The sequence below is a fragment of the Erithacus rubecula genome, assembly GCF_903797595.1.
Source record: "Erithacus rubecula genome assembly, chromosome: 1".
Lineage (NCBI taxonomy): Eukaryota > Metazoa > Chordata > Aves > Passeriformes > Muscicapidae > Erithacus > Erithacus rubecula.
Window position 1 is genome coordinate 111,236,717 of NC_136658.1, and position 19,554 is coordinate 111,256,270.

At 51.9% G+C, this 19,554-nt stretch overlaps 2 protein-coding genes across 3 annotated transcripts in view; both read right to left on the reverse strand.

Moving 5' to 3' along the window:
- Window positions 1-19,554, reverse strand: part of IFNAR2 (interferon alpha and beta receptor subunit 2) — an 844,054-nt gene that overhangs the window by 313,130 nt on the left and 511,370 nt on the right. The window contains exon 13 of one of the 2 annotated variants that reach the window (XR_013775120.1): window positions 221-302. The gene's annotated coding sequence lies outside the window, so the exon portion shown is untranslated. Of the gene's footprint in view, window positions 1-220; window positions 316-19,554 lie in introns of both variants that reach the window. The other variant, XR_013775121.1, reaches the window with a different exon arrangement.
- Window positions 1-19,554, reverse strand: part of LOC306805356 (uncharacterized protein) — a 77,772-nt gene that overhangs the window by 20,755 nt on the left and 37,463 nt on the right. The window lies entirely within an intron of this gene.

Consider the following 19,554-nt stretch of genomic DNA (forward strand, 5'->3'; position numbering starts at 1 on the left):
AGAGCTCACCCCAAATCTCCCTGCTGCTGGGCCAAGCTCAGGATTCCCTCCCTGTGCCCCCCCAGGCTTGGGGAGTGTCCCAGGCAGAGGGACAGCTCTGATCTCTGCCCTGGGACAGGGAGAGGCTGCAGCTGGCCCAGGTGGGCTTTGGGATGGATTTTAGGGAAAGGTTCTTCCCCCAGAGGGTGCAGGGCACTGCCAGGGATCCAGGGGCAGCCACAGCTGCTCTGGGCACCCTGTGCCAGACCTGCCCACCCTGCCAGGGAACAATTCCTGCCCAAGATCCCACCCAGCCCTGCCCCCTGGCACTGGGGGCTGTGGGAATCCAAAATGTTCCCCTGTTTTCCCTGGATGCCTCCAGACCCAGGCAGGGGGTTCAAAGGCTTTGGCACAGAGCCCAAGATCCCTTGAGTTTGATTTTAGTCCCTGGGAAAAATTACCATCATTACAGTAAGAATTACAAGTCCCAAAAAATAAGTAGAGCATAAATTAAATTGTTAGAAAGTAGAAAAGTAAATTTATAAAATTATTTACAATAAGGTGTCCAAAGCTAAAATAAAAGAATTTAGGTGTAGTTTGTCTTTATTTCTTCTCCTTTGTGGCATCTATTTTTGGGTTAGAATGGCACTTTTAAATTAGTTTGGGAGAAAGCTGGACAGTGCAATGTAAAAGTCGTGTATTAAAAAGTAATTGTAAACATCATGTATGTAATTTATAGTATCAAAAATAAGACCTGCCCAGAGGACAGGCAGTGTGCCCCCAACTGACCTGCTGAACAGACCTCTGTAAAAAAACAATTCCTTAAAGAAAAAAAATAAACAACCTTAAAAACCTCAAAAGACAGCTTCTAACTCTTCCTTCAATGCTCGAGCTGGAAAAACAAAACAAAATCAGACCACCAAATACTGTGCAGTGAGAGATCTCAAACTCAAAAAGAGTCACCAACCTCAACAAGAGCCATTCCCTGTGTCTGTCCCTCCATTCCCTGTGTCCTGTCCCTCCATCCCTTGGGAATTGTCTCTCTCCATGTTTCCTGCAGCTCCATCCAAGGCCAGGCAGGACATTTTTGGGATTTGGGATTTGGGATTTGGGCAGGGGGGCACTGGGTGGGATTTGAGTTCCCTCCAGCCCAAACCAGTCTGGGGTTCTGGTTGATGTTGGAGTCCAAGCACAGGGAATTGCAGCTGCTCTGGCACCTGATGGAGCTGCTGCAGCTCTGGGACTGGCTGGACTCACACCTGGCAGCTTCCCAAAAAGACACAGCACAACAGCTCTCCCTGCTCCCACTCCTGGATCCTGCTCCCACTCCTGGATCCTGCTCCCAATCCTTGATCCTGCTCCCTCACCTGGATCCTGCTCCCACTCCTGGATCTGCTCCCACTCCTGGATCCTGCTCCCAATCCTGGATCCTGCTCCCACACTTGGATCCTGCTCCCACTCTTGGATCCTGATCCCACTCCTGGATCCTGCTCCCACTCCTGGATCCTGATCCCAATCCTGGATCCTGCTCCCACACCTGGATCCTGATCCCACACCTGGATCCTGATCCCACACCTGGATCCTGCTCCCACTCTTGGATCCTGATCCCACACCTGGATCCTGTTCCCACTCCTGGATCCTGCTCCCAATCCTTGATCCTGCTCCCACTCCTGGATCCTGCTCCCACACCTGGATCCTGCTCCCACACCTGGATCCTGCTCCCACACCTGGATCCTGCTCCCAATCCTTGATCCTGCTCCCACACCTGGATCCTGCTCCCACTCCTGGATCCTGCTCCCAATCCTTGATCCTGCTCCCACACCTGGATCCTGCTCCCACTCCTGGATCCTGCTCCCACTCCTGGATCCTGCTCCCACACCTGGATCCTGTTCCCAATCCTGGATCTGCTCCCTCATCTGGATCCTGATCCCAATCCTGGATCTGCTCCCTCATCTGGATCCTGATCCCAATCCTGGATCCTGCTCCCTCATCTGGATCCTGATACCAATCCAGGGCTCCCAGCCCAGTGGCACCTGCAGCTCCAGCCCTGCCCTGTCTGAGCTGGGCTGATCTCCAGCAGCTCCAGAGGTTCAGGGGCTGCCCAAGGCAGGGTTTGAAAGAGGAGAGGAAAATTTCTGTCCTGGAATGCACCCAACATTGGTGACACTCAGCTTTGGAGCTCAACAGGAATTTTGTCCTCGAGCATTGGGTGCTGCAGAGAGCCCAGAGGAGGCAGCAGGATGAGCAGAGGATGGAGCAGCTCTGCTGGCAGGAAAGGCTGGCACAGCTGGGATTGTTCACCTGCACAGGAGAAGCTTTGGCTGAGCTCAGTGTGGCCTTGCAGGGCCTGAAGGAGCTGCAGGAAACATGGAGAGAGACAATTCCCAAGGGATGGAGGGACAGACACAGGGAATGGAGGGACAGACACAGGGAATGGAGGGACAGGACACAGGGAATGGAGGGACAGGACACAGGGAATGGAGGGACAGGACACAGGGAATGGAGGGACAGGACACAGGGAATGGCTTCAAATGGGTTTAATGGGATCTTGGGAATCAGGAATTGTTCCCTGGGAGGGGCTGGGATGGAATTGCCAGAGCAGCTGTGGCTGCCCCTGGATCCCTGGAATGTTCAGTTCCAGGCTGGAGCAATGGGACAGTGGGAGGTGTCCCTGCCCATGGATGGGGTGGGATGGGATGATCTCTAACATCCCTCCCAGCCCAAACCATTCCAGGATTCCATGAAATCTGACTCCTGGCTGCCTCTATTTCTCTTCCCTGCTGATGTTTTAAATGTGATATCTATCACACAATCAGAGGTGGATGTGAAATGACAGATTTTAACACCGTTTTCTCAGCTCTCCCAAATCAGAGCCCCTCAATTTTCATTTCCACCAAGCAAACATCTCCCACCCTCTCTCCTGTTGCTGCCCAAAGCATCAGCAGCCAGCCCCAGGATCCCAGGAACTCACCTTCAGCAGACACAGCTCTCTCACAGCTTCTTGGGGTCTGATGACACAGAAACAAAGCCTGTGCCACTCTCAGAGGGAAAATCAGCACAGCACATCACCCACCTCCCAGAATTTCTGCCTTCCAAATGTTCTGGTGCTTCTCCACCTCCTTAAAGGCTGCACTGACCTCCCTGGCTCGTTTCCCTGCCATTCCTCCAGGGATGAGTAGGTCAGACACTGTTCTTCTCCATTGCACAAGGCAGCTCCATTTCCTCACCCCAGCTCCTGGGAATTTTGCAACCCCAGCAGCATCCAGGGCAGAGCTTTTGCCCCAGCTGGGGCAGCAGCACATCCTGGCAGGAGGAGCTGCTGCAGGGAGGGATCTGCAGCTCTGGGAGCTGCAAACAGCTCCTGCAGCCCCCACTGCCTGTGCCAAACCTGCAGCTCCTTGTTCAGGGCTGTTCTTCACTGCCCACCTGGGCACAGCTCCTGCTGTGCCTTTGGACAGCAGCACCTGTTGGTTCCCTGTTTGGGAATTCTCCCCAAAGCCACACTTTCCTCTGATCACACCCAGAAATTCCCTTTTCTTGCACACAGTGTATATATCCCACTATTCCAAAGTGGAAAAACCAGCAATCCTCCCTAAAAAAAAAAAACCCATATCCAGTTGATCCCCTGGGATGCAGCTGCTCCCAGCACCAAGGAGCAAACCCTGGCATGGCTGGAGCAGCAGCAGAGCCCCAGCTCTGCTCCTCCATCTGCCCAGCTCTGCTGGGCTCTGCAGCTTCCCAGTTTCCCCCCAGCCCTGTTCCCATCCCAGACAGACCTGGAGGCTGCAGAGCTCCAGGGGCAGGAGGATGGGGAGATGGCAGCTCTGGAAAAGCCCTGGGTGGCTGCAGGGCCACCAGCCCAGTGCCACTGTCCTGGAGAGGAGAGCAGGGACACTCCTGGGCTGGGAGGGAGGAGGGAGGGAGGGAAGGAGGGAGGGAAGGAGGGAGGGAAGGAGGGAGGGCAGCAGGAGCCATGCCCAGCTGCAGGTGCCCAGGTGGGAGGTGCTGGCATGGGAAATGTGGAGCCAGAGGCAGAGCAGCACAGCAAAAAGGGAAATATGGAATTGCTGATTGGGAATAAACCCACTGGGATCTTGGATCCAGCTTTGCCCTGCCCAGACCCCCCAAAAATCCCATTCCTGGCAGTGCTGTACAAACACTCCTGGAGCTGTGCCCATTCCCTGGGGAGCCTGGGCAGTGCCAGCACCTCTGGGGGAAGAACCTTGCCCTAAAATCCACCCCAAATCCCTCCTGGGCCAGCCCCAGCCCCTCCCTGGGTGCTGCAGCCCCCTAGATCTGAGCTCTGAGCTCTGAGCTCCAGGGAGGTTCTGGGTGTTGGGACATTCCCAGTTTTTCTGCCCTTACACTCTTCCAGCTCCATCCTCCAGGGATGTTGCACATTTTGGGGTGAGGAGGAAGGGGAGCTCATTTCAAACCCCTCACTGAAGGGAGCTCACTCCAGCCACCACCAAAACATCCAAAACCCAAAATTTCACCCTCAACACAGGTGTCTGTGGTTACCCCTGAGGCAGAGGGGGTTCATCAGTGCCCACCTGGAAGCTACAAAATGGATTTATCAGATTTGGAAGATGAGTTTGAGCTCCTTCAGAGGATGCTGCTGATGTGGGGTAGCACCCACTCAGCAATCCTGGGGCCAGGGCACATCCATCCCATAGATGGACAGGGACAGGGAATGGGAATGGGGACAGGGACAGGGACTGGGAACAGGGAACAGGGAATGGGGACAGGGACGGGGACAGGGACAGGGAATGGGGACAGGGACAGGGAATGGGGACAGGGACAGGGAACAGGGACAGGGAATGGGGACAGGGACAGGGAATGGGAACAGGGAATGGGGACAGGGACAGGGACAGGGGCCTCCAGACTCTCATCAGCTGCAATAAACAGGGATGGGATAATGGGATAGGATGGGATGATGGGATGGGATGGGATGGGATAATGGGAATGGGGATGGGATAATGGGGATGGGATAATGGGGATGGGATAATGGGAATGGGGATGGGATAATGGGGATGGGATAATGGGAATGGGGATGGGATAATGGGATGGGATGGGATAATGGGGATGGGATGGGATTGGATGGGATGGGATGGGAATGGGATGGTAGGGAATTGGGATGGATGGGATGGGATGGGATGGGATGGATTGGGATGGGATGGTATGGGGATGGGATGGGATGGGATGGGGATGGGATGGGATGGATGATGAGATGGGATGGGATGGGATGGGATGGGATGAGATGGGATGGGATGGGATGGGATGGGATGGATGGGATGGGATGGGATGGGATGGATGGGATGGGATGGGATGGGATGGGATGGGATGGGGATGGGATGGGATGGGATAATGGGATGGGATGGGATAATGGGATGGGATGGGATGGGATGACCCCTCCTTGCTGCCATGTTTTGCCTGGGCAGCAGCTGGAGAGAGGAATGGAGGTGGTGATTGAGGCCTTTAAACAAATGGATGGAAAGATCTCATAATTTTCTTGCTGCCCACGTTCCCAGAGCTTTATTCCATTTTTCTCAGGGTGAGGGTGCCCCCCTGCTCTCCCTGCCTGAGCTGTTGCTCATCTAAAAGAAGGAGCAGGTTGTGGGATTCATTTCCCACACTGGCCCCAGTCTCTGGTAAAATTTCTGCTCCATTTCTCCCCTCCAGGGCAGCCAAATTCAGTTTTCCTGAATTTATATTCTGAATTCAAAGAGAAGATTTTGCCTTTATAAACGAACAAACCCACTGAGGATGGGCTGGAGCTGATTGGGGAAACTGCACTTCTGGATAAACCAATTTGGTGAAATAAATGGATGAAATCAGCAATGCAGGAGGCTCAGAAATGGGGTTGGGGCAGCAAAGGCTCCCTCTGGGGTGGTCACAGGGCTCTGGATCCAGGAGAGATCCAGGCTGGGCTGAGGGAGGAGGAGGAGGAGGAGGAAGAGCAGGAGGGTGTGGGTGGTCAGGGACTGCAGAGCCAGGCCCTGCTTCCTCCTCAGGGGGGAAATCTGGGACAAAAGCAGATCCTGTCACTTCCCTGAGCAGCTGGGAGGGTGTGGGATGGGAGCTTTGGGGTGGGACAGGTGCCTGGAGGGAGCTGTGGGGCACGGGGAGCCATCACTGTCCCCTGGGTTTGTATAAACCAGAATATTTAAATCTGAAATGAAGCATGACACTAAAGAAAGGAAAATACATGATTAGATAATTCTGTTTTAAAAGCCCCTGTTATGAATATTATGTTTTCTAAAGGAGTTGTGTCTAGTGACAGCTTGCCAAACAAGGATTTCACACAGCCCAACAGATCCTGCAAAATCAGATTTCCTGCCTTTGTGTGATCAATTGCAGCCTATCCCTGAGACCAGATTTCCTGACTTGTGTCATTTATCTACCAAGAGCAGATGGTTATCTGTGGCATTGACAAATTGTCCAGAGGCTTCATGTCCCACAGACCACCACTGCTCACCTGGCAGAATTATGACAGCAAAAAAATAACAATTATTGGTGACTACAAGGAAACCATGCATAAAAGGAGCTGCAAACCCAAGCTGGGTGGAGCTTGGAGTGGGCAGTGACCCCCATGTACCCCCACTGCTCTGGCTATATAAAATAAAGAAATCTAAGTTTTGCTGAATATTGAGACTTTTGTTTTTCATTTATAACCCTGTGATGGTGATGAGGGGCTGGGATGGGATTCCCAGAGCAGCTGTGGCTGCCCCTGGATCCCTGGAATGTTCAATTCCAGGTTGGACACTGGGGCTGGAGCAATGGGACAGTGGGAGGTGTCCCTGCATGGAATGAGATGATCTTTAAGGTCCTTTCCAACCCAACCCACTTTAGGATTAATTCTATGAGATCTCAGGGTCTGGGTGGGTTCCCCTCCCCTCCCAGTCCCACCAGTGTCACTCCCAGCCCAGGGTTGTGTCTCCCTTAGAGCAGATCCTGTTCTAGAAGCCAATCTGTAACTTCTATTTGACTTTGGGGGAATTTGAGAGAGCCTGTTACAGAGACATAATTATTTAATATATTTTTAAACAGCTCCAACTCTGTTTACAAATTTTCTTTGCCCTCCTGGATCTGTCAGTAGCTACAAATTTGATTTTCCCCAGCTCAATGATAACCTGTGGAGTGATGGGATCCCTCAGGAAGTTTTCCCTGGAAGGTGACAAAGGACATTTCACAGCACAGGGTCCTGCAGATCTCTTTAAACTGCATTCCTGGAAGCCTTTGGGTTTAAATTTGTTTTCAGGAAAGAAATACTGAAATAAGAATGGGGAGCAGAAAATGCACTTTATACTTTCAGTGAGTTTTCCCTTTTGCTTGCTGCTGTGACCCCTGCACAGGAATAGATGAGGTCTGACATGTTCCTGTCCAGATCTTTATCTGAGGCATGGTAACCCCTGAAAATCAGGGGGAAGGGCCAGAGCTGTACAAACCCCCACTGGCAGAGCTCTCTGGGCTCCTGAGCAAGAGGGAGGGAGAAATGATTCAGGATTCATTCAATAATTCAGAAATAACTTGTTCTGCTGCTGCCCTGGGCTCAGCTCCTGGCAGGTCCCAGGATAAGGGGTCAGGAGGTGACCAGACCCTTCCCCATCCCCACCCCAAACATCACAGAGCTCAGCTGCCACAGTTCCCTCTGGGGGGAACTTCAGCCCAAACCCTGCAGGAACCACTTTGGATCGAGGTTTGCCAAGTCAAGGATGGGATTCCAGCAAAACCCAAGAGGAATAAATGTCACCAGGACTTGGGTCTCAATCCAGGCTGTGTCCAGCAATGTGTGTTCTGTCCCCATGTGGGGCAGTGCCCCTGATCTCCTGGCACATATTCTCTGCTCATGGGCCATCTTTAAACCAGCTGGGCAATCATCTTTATCTTCCCACAGCCCATCCTCCCTCCAGGAGATATCTCCTCTTCATGGCCACTGAGTCCCAGGGCATGGCTGAGAAAATTCCATCATCCCACTGGGAGATGCTCCAGCCAGGGCAGGAGCCAAGCCTTTCCTACCCAGAGAAAAACTGACATTTGGACACCAAGGAACCTTCTTCCCACTGCATTCCAGAGGAAAACCAGAGCCTTGCACATCATCCCTGGAGCTTCAGAGGAAACTGCACCTTCTCCAGGAGCACTGCTCCAGCTGAGCCACATCTGCCCCTGCAGGAGGATGCAGCACCATGGAATGGGACTGTGCCACCACCCTGACTGACTGACTGTGCCAGCTTGGATTCTGACTCTGGCAGGGTTGGGATTGTTCTGTGTAATGCTGCATTGCTATTTGAATTGTCCTAGGAAAGAACTGTTATTCCTCATTCCCATCTCTTTGCCTGAGAGCCCCTTAATTTCAAAATGATAATAATAATTTGGAGGGAGGGGGTTTCCATTCACCATTTCAAAGAGAATCTTCCTTTCTTGGCAGACACCTGTCCCTCAAACCAGGACACACCATTAATTCACCTGCTGCTATCCCAGCATTAATACAACCCCAAAGTCCTACAAATAAAGGTTTGGAGCATCTGGTCCCCCCCACCCCAAATCTGCACAATCTCTGCCAGGATCCAGAGCTTCCCTTGCAGGATTGGGATCAGCAAATCCCCCAGCTCAGGGCACAGCAAAGGCAGCAGAGCTGTGGGGTTGGCTGCAGCTGGGAAAAGTGGTTGCACTCTGAAATGCAGAGAATCCCAGACTGGTTTGGGTTGGAAGGGACCCTACAGATCATTTTGTCCCTCCCTTGCCATGGGGACACTAAACACTGTCCCAGTGTCCAGCCTGGCCTTGGATCCTCACACCACTGGAGGTTGGTTCATCCTCCCAGCATTTAAAATATTGGAATCCTGACCTGCCTGATCTCCTCTGACAGGGTGACCCTTCAGCAAAAACATCATTGAACCTTTGGATTTTCCTCCAATCCAAATCACAGAATCCAATCACCTCAGAGGGAATTTTATATCCCCATTTTCATCAGCAGGTCACACAATCCCCAAATCCCTGGGGCTGGAAAATCCCTCCCAGCCCAGGAAGTTCCCCATCCCCACCTTGTCCCCACCTTGTCACCCCAGTGCCACCTCCAGGTGCCACCTGCAGGGATGGGGACCCCAAACCTCCCTGGGCAGCTCCAACCCCTGAGTTCCCTTTCCATGGGGAAAGATCTCCCAGTACACCAAAAACCAGAGAGGTTTTGTGCTCAGAAATTTTCATGTCAGAAGAATGAAAGATCCAAGATGCCCCAATGGGGCAGGGGAAAGGATCTGTCCAAACTTCCTCTCCAAACTCCCAGGAATTTGCACCAAATCCCTGAGGAATGCCAGGAGAGGAGGTTCCTCCATGCAAAAGGAAGTACCTCAGAAATACCCCCAGTTCAGAAAAAGAGCCAAATCACAGGGCATGGGGAACCTTCTGGCCTGAGAAACAAAACTAAAAAAGAAAAAACTTTTCTGTTAACTGAGCTGAAACTTTCTGCCCACAGCCCCCTCAGCACATGAGCCCCAGCCTTGCCTCCCTTATCAAGGAAGTTTTTCAGAGGCAGCAGCAGCCCTGAGTCATTTCTTTATCTCATTTCCTCTTCTTTTCAAGTGCCTGTGTTATGGTGTGAGGCCCTGATAAGTTTTCTCTCCAGCAGCTCTCTGTGTCTTCCTGCTGGGCTGGTTTTCCCCTGGGCAGCACCAGCTCATTCCCAATGTAGGTGTTGCTTCAAAAGGGAAGAAGGTACAAAACTGACCCATTATGTAGTAAAGCTGTAACATCAAATTAACCAATGCACAGCAAAATAGAGAATGATTGGTATTTTTAATCTTCATTATTGCACTCAGTCAGTAATCTGCTGTTAATAATGGGTTGAACTAATTCAGTGCTTGATTTGGAGAATTGCAGTGGAAGCAACAGGCTGGTTACAAGTAAAGGAAGTAGAAATGGCAAGAAAATGTGTTTGCATGAGATGCAGTTACCATGCAAGATGAGTGGCTAAAAGTAGTGGTGATCAGGCCAGGAACAATTTCATATCACAGGCTTGGGAAATGATGTGGAAAGATGAAAAAGCCTCTGCTCCTGCCCCACTGATTCCCAGGGCAGTGAGGGGCTCAGGATGTGCAGCTGCACCTCTGCTGCCTTCCCTGGAGAGCTGCTGTGGGATTGCTGCTCATCCCTCCCTACCCCAATTTTCCAGGGATTCCACCACGTTAGGAGGAGCAAATTCACCCCAAGTGTGGTGAGTGAAAAGCTCATTAATGGTCTTCAGGCTGAGAGGAATGATGGGTTTGTCTTTACAAATGAGCTGTGGATCTGCTGGGAGATAAAACCAGCATTGAGAGGGAAAAGAAACGATGGGATGGATTCCACTGATTGATGAATGGGAAAAGAGATTTGTCTTCACAAACAGACTGTAGGTTTGCTGAGAAATGAAATTGGATAGTGAAAGATGAAAGAAGCAACGGGGGAAACTATGAACTGTATAAGAATTAAAAATTAACAGGGAGGGTTGTACATTAGAGGGGAATCTCAGGTATCTCAGGAGAGTCTGTGCCTCAATCAATGGGGACAGAGAGAGGGAAATTGGGATAAAAGGAGGCTGATTGCTCCAAAAATCTGAGATCCCAGGGGAATGTCCCATGGGCTCTCCCTTTATTCCAACAAAGCCAAAAGGACTCCTCTGTCTCCTTTTTGGACACAAACCTCTGGTGTTTATGGGTGAATTTCCCTGACAAGGCAGAGCCAGAACTTTGGGAGCTGCTCCCAAAACACCTTCCTGAGCAGCAGCAGAGGAGGCAGCTCATGGGATCAGGAATGGTTTGGGTTGGGAGGGACCTTGAGGATCATCCAATTCCATGGGCTGGGATTTCCACTGTCCCAGCCTGGCCTTGGACACTTGCAGGGCTGAGACAGCCACAGCTTCTCCTGGAATTTGGGGAGGTGTCCCCATGTGAGGTTCTCTGACCTGCACTGCTCAGGGCACCAACTCTGAGCTCTTGGCTCCTCCTTCATTGAATTAACTTAAATAAGCAAAGCAGCTGATAGTTAAAAAGGTTGTCTATTACAAAGCACATCTTATTACAAAGCACATCAGCCTCAAAATAGCAAAAAGCAACAGCAAAGCAGCAGCAATAAGTGAATGGCTGAAAGCACCAACTCTACCAATACAAACTCTTATATAGGATTTTTCCAACAATCTAAGATGCAAACTCACCACTCCTTAACTTATTAGAATTCTGGTTTCTTAGCACACCAGGTTATGTATAAACCACACATACAATCTATTTGTTCTATCTAGAAAATATAGGAAATATTCTTACTATAACGCTATTATGTCTGAGTTCTGTCTACAGCTGTGGCCTAGAGCCTCCACTGAAGATATCAGTGTGTTTAAACCTTCACTAGAACTTGCTCTGCTAGTCTGGAATCTAAAACCTTTCACTTACTAAGGACATCAGAACTCACACTAAAACTACTAAATGGCTTTTACTTAAATATCTACTTTATGTGTGAGTGGGTTGATGTGCTTTAACCCATCCCAAGGCTTTAATTCAATCCCTGCACTCTGATTTCTCTCTGGAGAATTCACAGAGACCCCTGACTGCAGCACCATGGCAGGGGGGCTCTGGGTGGGCTGTGGGGTCCCTCCCACCCCAATCCATCCTGGGGCTCCCCAGCCATCCCCAGGTGAGCACATGGGCTCAGGGCAGGGGTTGTGTTTCCTCCCTGCTCACCTGTGTGGGCTGAGCTTGTGCAAATTCCATCAGCATTGAAGTCCTTACCTGGGAGCAGCACCTGGCTGAGCAGGAGAACACTCAGTTCCTTCTCCTGGGCAATTCCTTCTCTTCCTCCTGCAGGTCAGCACTGGGCACTCACTGGAGCTTCACTGAGGGTGGAAGTGACCTCCAAAGCTGAGCCCAAACTGCCCCTCCTCAGCTCCTGCTGAAATAAAAACTCTCCCAGAGCTGCAGGAAGTGCTGATGATCACAAATTGATTTTGGAGTGATCATCTGCCCTGGGGAAGGACAGACAGACAGAGCTCCCTGAAGTGCTGCAGCTGCCCTCTGACACCCTGGCACTGCCCAGAGGGAACTTTATTAGCTCCAAACTCATCCCACGCCAGCCCTGCCATGGCAGGGACACCTTCCACTGTCCCAGGCTGCTCCAAACCCATCCAGCCTGGCCTGGGACACTGCCAGGGATGGGGAAACCACAACTGCTCTGAGCTGCAGAGCTCCTTCCTCCTGCTGAGCTTTCTGCTGCACCTTGCATGAGCCATTAATGTGTTTTCCTTTCTGTCTTTTATGTCTGTGGAGAAAAAAGGGGGTATTATAGGGAGGGGATGGGGTTCAGGGCTCTGCTGGAGATGCTGTGGATCATCAGAGCTCTGGGGGGAACTTAGAGAAGATTTCCAGTACCTGGAGGGGCTTCAGGAAACATGGAGAGGAGCTTTTCACAAGGAGATGGAGGGACAGGAGAGGAAGGAATTTGATATAAGGGAGAAATTGTTCCCTGGGAGGGTGGGGAAGCCCTGGCACAGCTGTGGATCCCTGGAATGTTCAGACATTGGGGCTGGAGCAATGGGACAGTGGGATTGTCCCCATGGCTGGGGTGGCTCTGGATGGGATTTAAGGTGCTTTCCAACTCAGCCATTCCATAACTCTGGGATTACTCCACCATGCCATGACTAAAGGATTTACTAATTTTAAGCCTCCTTTGTTTGTTCCACACAAGGAAATGGAAAAAGTGAATTCCTGTTGATCAACCCCTCTGCCAGATAGAGCACAATTATTACTTTTGTTTGGAAAGTTTTGTTTCCAAACACCATCCATTAATCAAAGCCCATTCATGCAGCTCTTTTACCATCCAAATATTTTCCAGCAGATCTCACCAAGGGGATGATTTTATCATCAGCTCCATTCCCATCAAAAAGCTCAGCATGGCATCACCTTTTAACCCAAATTAAAACAAATAAGTGGGATTCTTGTCCATTTAGGGGTTTTAACCACCTGTGACCATCACAGGAGTGCTCAGGGAATGAGGAGGGGCTGGGAGCTGGGGGAACATTTTAATCCTTTGCCTTGATTCCAGTGTTTGTTTGGAATTCTCCACTCAGCTCTGCCCTAGCAAAGCTGAGCTCTATCACCCTCAGTGCTTCCCATCCTTCACCAAATGGAATAAAGCTTCTGATGGCAAATTAATCAATCACGTTGACAGCTGTGATTTAATTGTGGGGGGGGAGGGAACCTCTTGGAAAGAGTCAAAGAGAGGTGTCCCTCAAAGGGGAGTTTTCTAGGGCACAGCAGTGGCTGGAAAACAAAACCTTTGTTTGCTCTGCTGCACTTGAAATTCAAAATCCACCCCTGCTTTTTCCACATGACAGAAAAATGTTCCATGGGGTTTTTTCCTTTTGAATCTCACCCATAAATTCAGGTACAGAATTACATCAAATTGGGTGTGAGAGGGACCTTAAATCCCATTATCCCATCCCATTATCCCATCCCATCATCCACTGTCCCAGGCTGTTCCAGTCCAGCCTTGCAGAGGTGTCCATGGTCTGGGTGCAGTCAATAAACCATCAAACTGCTTAAAATACCAAGAAACAAACATGAAATAATCAAGGTATCAACACTTCTATTTAATTAAAGCTGCCACATCCAAATTCTCCAGTGGGTTTGGATCACAGAATGGGATGGGTTTTTTTAAAAACTGAGATCAACAGTAAATTACCTGCACATGTGGCTTTCACAGGGCCAAAGAATCATCAGAAAAGACCTTCAAAATCACCCAGCATCACCTCCAGGGCCACATCCAGCCTGTCCTGAGCACTGCCCCAGACAGGGACTCCAAACCTCCCTGGGCAGCTCATCCCAATCCTGACCACTCTGCCAGGGAAAAATATCCTGGAATATCCCAAATTCACCTCTGTGACCCCCCAGCCCCACTCTGGAGAGCACAGATCACCTCTGGGCCAGGAGTGTCAAACCAAGGCTGCTTTTCCTTTCAAGGTGTGCCAGGATTTGCCTCCATGCCCCAAACAGCCACTGGCCAGCAAAGCAAATGCACCCAGGGCAGAGTCAGTGCAAATAATTGGGGAGTTTTCTCCAGTTGAAAAGGAGGAGGATTGCTTCTTCCCCAGCTCCACCCACAGCAAACCCAGCACAAAAACCCTTCTGTTCTGTTTCCCACAGAAAAATCCCCTGGCATTTCACTTTGATTGATAATAGGCAATAAACTGAGGCTGGAACAGAGTCAATGTGTGGGGTTGGAACACAGGGACTCCAAGCATGGATCCCATCCCCTGTCCTGGGGCTGCCCAGGCACAGAGACCCTGGATCCCAGCCCAGGGAGGAGCTGGAGCTGCTGCAGAGCCCAGAGGAGGCAGCAGGATGAGCAGAGGATGGAGCAGCTCTGCTGGCAGGAAAGGCTGGCACAGCTGGGATTGTTCACCTGCACAGGAGAAGCTTTGGCTGAGCTCAGTGTGGCCTTGCAGGGCCTGAAGGAGCTGCAGGAAACATGGAGAGAGACAATTCCCAAGGGATGGAGGGACAGACACAGGGAATGGAGGGACAGGACACAGGGAATGGAGGGACAGACACAGGGAATGGAGGGACAGGACACAGGGAATGGCTTCAAATGGGTTTGATGAAATCTTGGACAGGAATTGTTCCCTGGGAGGGGCTGGGATGGGATTCCCAGAGCAGCTGTGGCTGCCCCTGGATCCCTGGAATGTTCAGTTCCAGGCTGGACACTGGGGCTGGAGCAATGGGACAGTGGGAGGTGTCCCTGCCATGGGATGAGCTTTAAGGTCCTTCCCAACCCAAAGCATTCCATGACTCCATGCTTATCCCTGGCCTGATGCTGAGATCCTGCAGTGGGACCTCTCCCCGTGGTTCCTGTCCCAATCCCTCTTTGCTGGTGCAGGATTTGCTGGGATTTTCCCTCTGGCAGCACTCATCCCATGGAGCACTGGGAAATGCAGAGCTTTGGGAGCAAAGGAAGCAGTGTGTGCAGATGGCAGAGCCCTGGGGCAGCCAGGCTGGGATCATCAGGAGCCTGGCACTCCCAGAGCCAGGATCCAGGTGGGATCATCAGGATCCAGGTGGGATCATCAGGAGCCTGGCACTCCCAGAGCCAGGATCCAGGTGGGATCATCAGGGTCCAGGTGGGATCATCAGGATCCAGGTGGGATCATCAGGAGCCTGGCACACCCAGAGCAGGATCCAGGATTGCAGCTGGAGAGCTCTGGGGTTTGTGGTGAGTGATGCTGAGTTTGGATAACAGCACCAAAAATGGCATCAAATCCCTTCCCACACCCTGGGCAGGAGGCAGCAGCTCCCTGGAGTTATCCCATGGGAATGGAGCACATCCAGCCCTCCTGTGCCTCCCCTCTCCCCAGCAGCCAGGCTGGGCAGTGCTGGAGCAGCTCTGGGTCACTCAGCAGGACAAATGCAGGAGTTCAGAGCTGAGGGAACTGGGCCAAAGTTCCTGCCACTGTCCCTGTTCCTGGCCCCATCCCTCTTCCCAACTCCATCCCTGTTGCCAGCAGTGTCCCTGTTCCTGACCCCATCCCTGTTCCCAATCCCATCCCTGTCCCAAATCCCATCCCTGTTCCCAATCCCATCCCTGTTCCCAATCCCATCCCTGTTCTGACTCCATCCCTGTCCCCAATCCCATCCCTGTTCCTCACATTGTCCCTGTCCTGACTCCATCCCTGTCCCCAACTCCATCCCTGTCCCCAACTCCATCCCTGTCCCCAACTCCATCCCTGTCCCCAATCCCATCCCTGTCCCAATCCCATCCCTGTCCCCAATCCCATCCCTGTCCCCAATCCCATCCCTGTCCCCAATCCCATCCCTGTCCCAATCCCATCCCTGTTCCCAATCCCATCCCTGTTCCCAACTCCATCCCTGTCCCCAATCCCATCCCTGTTCCCAACTCCATCCCTGTCCCCAATCCCATCCCTGTTCTGACTCCATCCCTGTCCCCAATCCCATCCCTGTCCCCAATCCCATCCCTGTTCCCAATCCCATCCCTGTCCCCAATCCCATCCCTGTCCTCAATCCCATCCCTGTCCCCAATCCCATCCCTGTCCCAATCCCATCCCTGTTCCCAATCCCATCCCTGTTCTGACTCCATCCCTGTCCCCAATCCCATCCCTGTTCCCAATCCCATCCCTGTTCCCAATCCCATCCCTGTTCTGACCCCATCCCTGTTCCCAATCCCATCCCTGTTCCCAATCCCATCCCTGTCCCCAATCCCATCCCTGTCCCCAACTCCATCCCTGTCCCCAACTCCATCCCTGTCCCCAATCCCATCCCTGTTCTGACTCCATCCCTGTTCCCAATCCCATCCCTGTCCCCAATCCCATCCCTGTTCCCAATCCCATCCCTGTCCCCAATCCCATCCCTGTTCTGACTCCATCCCTGTTCCCAATCCCATCCCTGTCCCCAATCCCATCCCTGTTCCCAATCCCATCCCTGTCCCTAACTCCATCCCTGTCCCCAACTCCATCCCTGTCCCCAATCCCATCCCTGTTCTGACTCCATCCCTGTCCCCAATCCCATCCCTGTCCCCAATCCCATCCCTGTTCCCAATCCCATCCCTGTCCCCAATCCCATCCCTGTTCCCAGCACTGTCCCTGTTCCCAATCCCATCCCTGTCCCCAATCCCATCCCTGTCCCCAATCCCATCCCTGTCCCCAGCACTGTCCCTGTTCCTGACCCCATCCCTGTTCCTGCTCACTGCCACCAGAAAGGACTCGACTTCCCAGCACTGACATCAGTCCTGGCTGCCCTGGGGTCTCAGCAACGGATTTCCAGTAGGATTTCATCTCCAGAGTGTTCTGGTAACGTGCTCTGGGAGTTTCCCTGGGCCAGGGTTGGGTTGTTCTGCTGTCCCATCTGTGCTCAGGGATTTGTTCTTCCCCTTAATCCCCCACAGCTGAGTCTCTGCTCACACTGCAGCTCTTGAGACAGGTTTTTTCTGGAGCCTGATGTTTGCCAAGGAAAAGCATCACCCTGAGCTTTGGTGGACAATTAATCAGTGTTTGATTAGTCCTTCCCTTCTCCTCCTCCTCCCAGCCCCCTCTGGAATCATCTGTCCCATTCCAACACTTCCTCAGCTGCTGTTTTGGATCTCAAGAGCTACACAAACAAGCAGGGAACTCAAAAAGCTGCAAGGAAAGTTCTGTCCAGCCCAGTCAATTCTCAAAGGTGTATTTGAGATGCTGTGTGTGAACCCTGTGCCTTGAGAGCAGCTGGAGGATGTGAGGAGCAGGCACAGGGACAGAATTCCTGAGGGAGGGAATTGCAGGATCCTCCTGGATCTCACACTGAAGGTCAAAGCTCTGCCTGGCAGGACTGAGTGTCCTGCCTGGAGGCAGATGGGGCAGCTGTGAAAGGAGTTTTACTTCTTGGAAGGGAGGGGAAAAATCTGAGAGGAAAAATCTGGATTTTAATTGCATTTCCAGTCTGTGTAAGGCAGCTCTGGCTGAAACAAGGCACTGCCCAAGATGTCCTACATGGGTTTTTAAATCACAGAATCCCCAAATCCTGAGGCTGGAAAAGCCCTCCAAGATCCAACCTGTCCCCACCTTGTCACCCCAGTGCCACCCCCAGGTGCCACCTGCAGGGATGGGCACTGCAAACCTCCCTGGGCAGTTCCAACCCCTGAGCTCCCTTTCCATGGGGAAATTCCTGCTGCTGTCACCCTGAGCCTGCCCTGGCCCAGCCTGAGGCTCAAGGACTCTTCCAGAGGGGACACAGGGCTGCTGTACCCACCAGGCAAGTCTGGAATCCCTTTGGATGAGCCCCAGCTCTTCACTCTGAAGTCTCAGACAACACTAAAAAATCCACATTATATTAAAACCCTAATTAAAAATCACCCAAGCAAAGCCTCAAGCAATTAGCTGAGTAACCCTCCCTTCTGCAGGAGCTCAGCTCTGGGAACTCTCTCCTTGCAGGATGGAAACTTTGACACGACTTTAATGACAGGGCAGTGATGCTCTGGCAGCTCCCAGCCCAGCATTCCTGCACGTCCCAGCTCCTGCTGATTCAGGAGAGAGCTTGAGCAGCCAGAATTTGTCCAGCAGATTAAAAAGCAGGTGCAGCACCTGGTAATCCCTCTGCCAAATTGTGCTGTGTGGGAGAGGCATTCAGCAAGAACTTTCCATGCCTTGGCAGTACATGGAGCCATCCAGGCTCCCACAGCCTTCCAGGGAAGGGACTGGCACAGGTTTGGGGAGGGTTGTGCTGCTGAGCAGGAAAAACTGCTTTTTATGGAGTCCTGTATTTTGTCACTTGAATAACATCAATAAATGGATCATTGCTTGATTTACAAAGGTTCAATCCAGCACAGGTCAACTCCTAGAAAAGGCAAAAAAATCCATGCTGCTGTTAAAGGCACTTAAGAGATCCCAGGATTGGGCTGAAAGGGATTTTCAGGATCATGTCCCACAGGTAGGGACACCTCCCACTGTCCCATTGCTCCAGCCCCAATGTCCAGCCTGGAACTGAACATTCCAGGGATCCACAGCTGTGCCAGGGCTTCCCCACCCTCCCAGGGAACAATTTCTCCCTTATATCAAATTCCTTCCTCTCCTGTCCCTCCATCTCCTTGTGAAAAGCTCCTCTCCATGTTTCCTGAAGCCCCTCCAGGTACTGGAAATCTTCTCTAAGTTCCCCCCAGAGCTCTGATGATCCACAGCATCTCCAGCAGAGCCCTGAACCCCATCCCCTCCCTATAATACCCCCTTTTTTCTCCACAGACATAAAAGACAGAAAGGAAAACACATTAATGGCTCATGCAAGGTGCAGCAGAAAGCTCAGCAGGAGGAAGGAGCTCTGCAGCTCAGAGCAGTTGTGGTTTCCCCATCCCTGGCAGTGTCCCAGGCCAGGCTGGATGGGTTTGGAGCAGCCTGGGACAGTGGAAGGTGTCCCTGCCATGGCAGGGCTGGCGTGGGATGAGTTTGGAGCTAATAAAGTTCCCTCTGGGCAGTGCCAGGGTGTCAGAGGGCAGCTGCAGCACTTCAGGGAGCTCTGTCTGTGTGTCTGTCCTTCCCCAGGGCCTGCCCACCCTGCCAGGGAACAATTCCCAAAATCCCATCCAGCCCTGCCCTCCTTCAATGTAGAACCATTCCCCTTGTCCTGGCACTCCCTGCCCATGTACAAATCCCTTCTCTCTCTCCTTTCCAGAGCCCCCTTCAGGCTCTGCAAGGGGCTCTGAGGTCCCTCAGGAGTCTCCTCTCCTCCAGGCTCTTCCCATCAGGGAATTGTTGGATGGTCTGTAAATCCCCTATACACCTGGGGATTAGGGTCACTTACACAGAGCCCCAAGTGACAGCCAAAATTTCCCTTTTCTATCTGGAACCAACCACCTTTGTCTGTGTGAGGCCCCATGGGCTCCTTCAAAGAGATTTACAAAGAGAAGTGTGTAAGAGCAGTTTGCAAAGGTGGGATCATAAAATCATGGAATGGGGAGGGCTGGAAGGGATGGCAAAGATGTTTTCTGGGAGCCAGAGCTGGAGGCTGTGTTGGTTTAATTCAGGATAAACTCACTGTTGGGTATTTGGCTCCACCTATGGGCATCTCCTCGTACCTC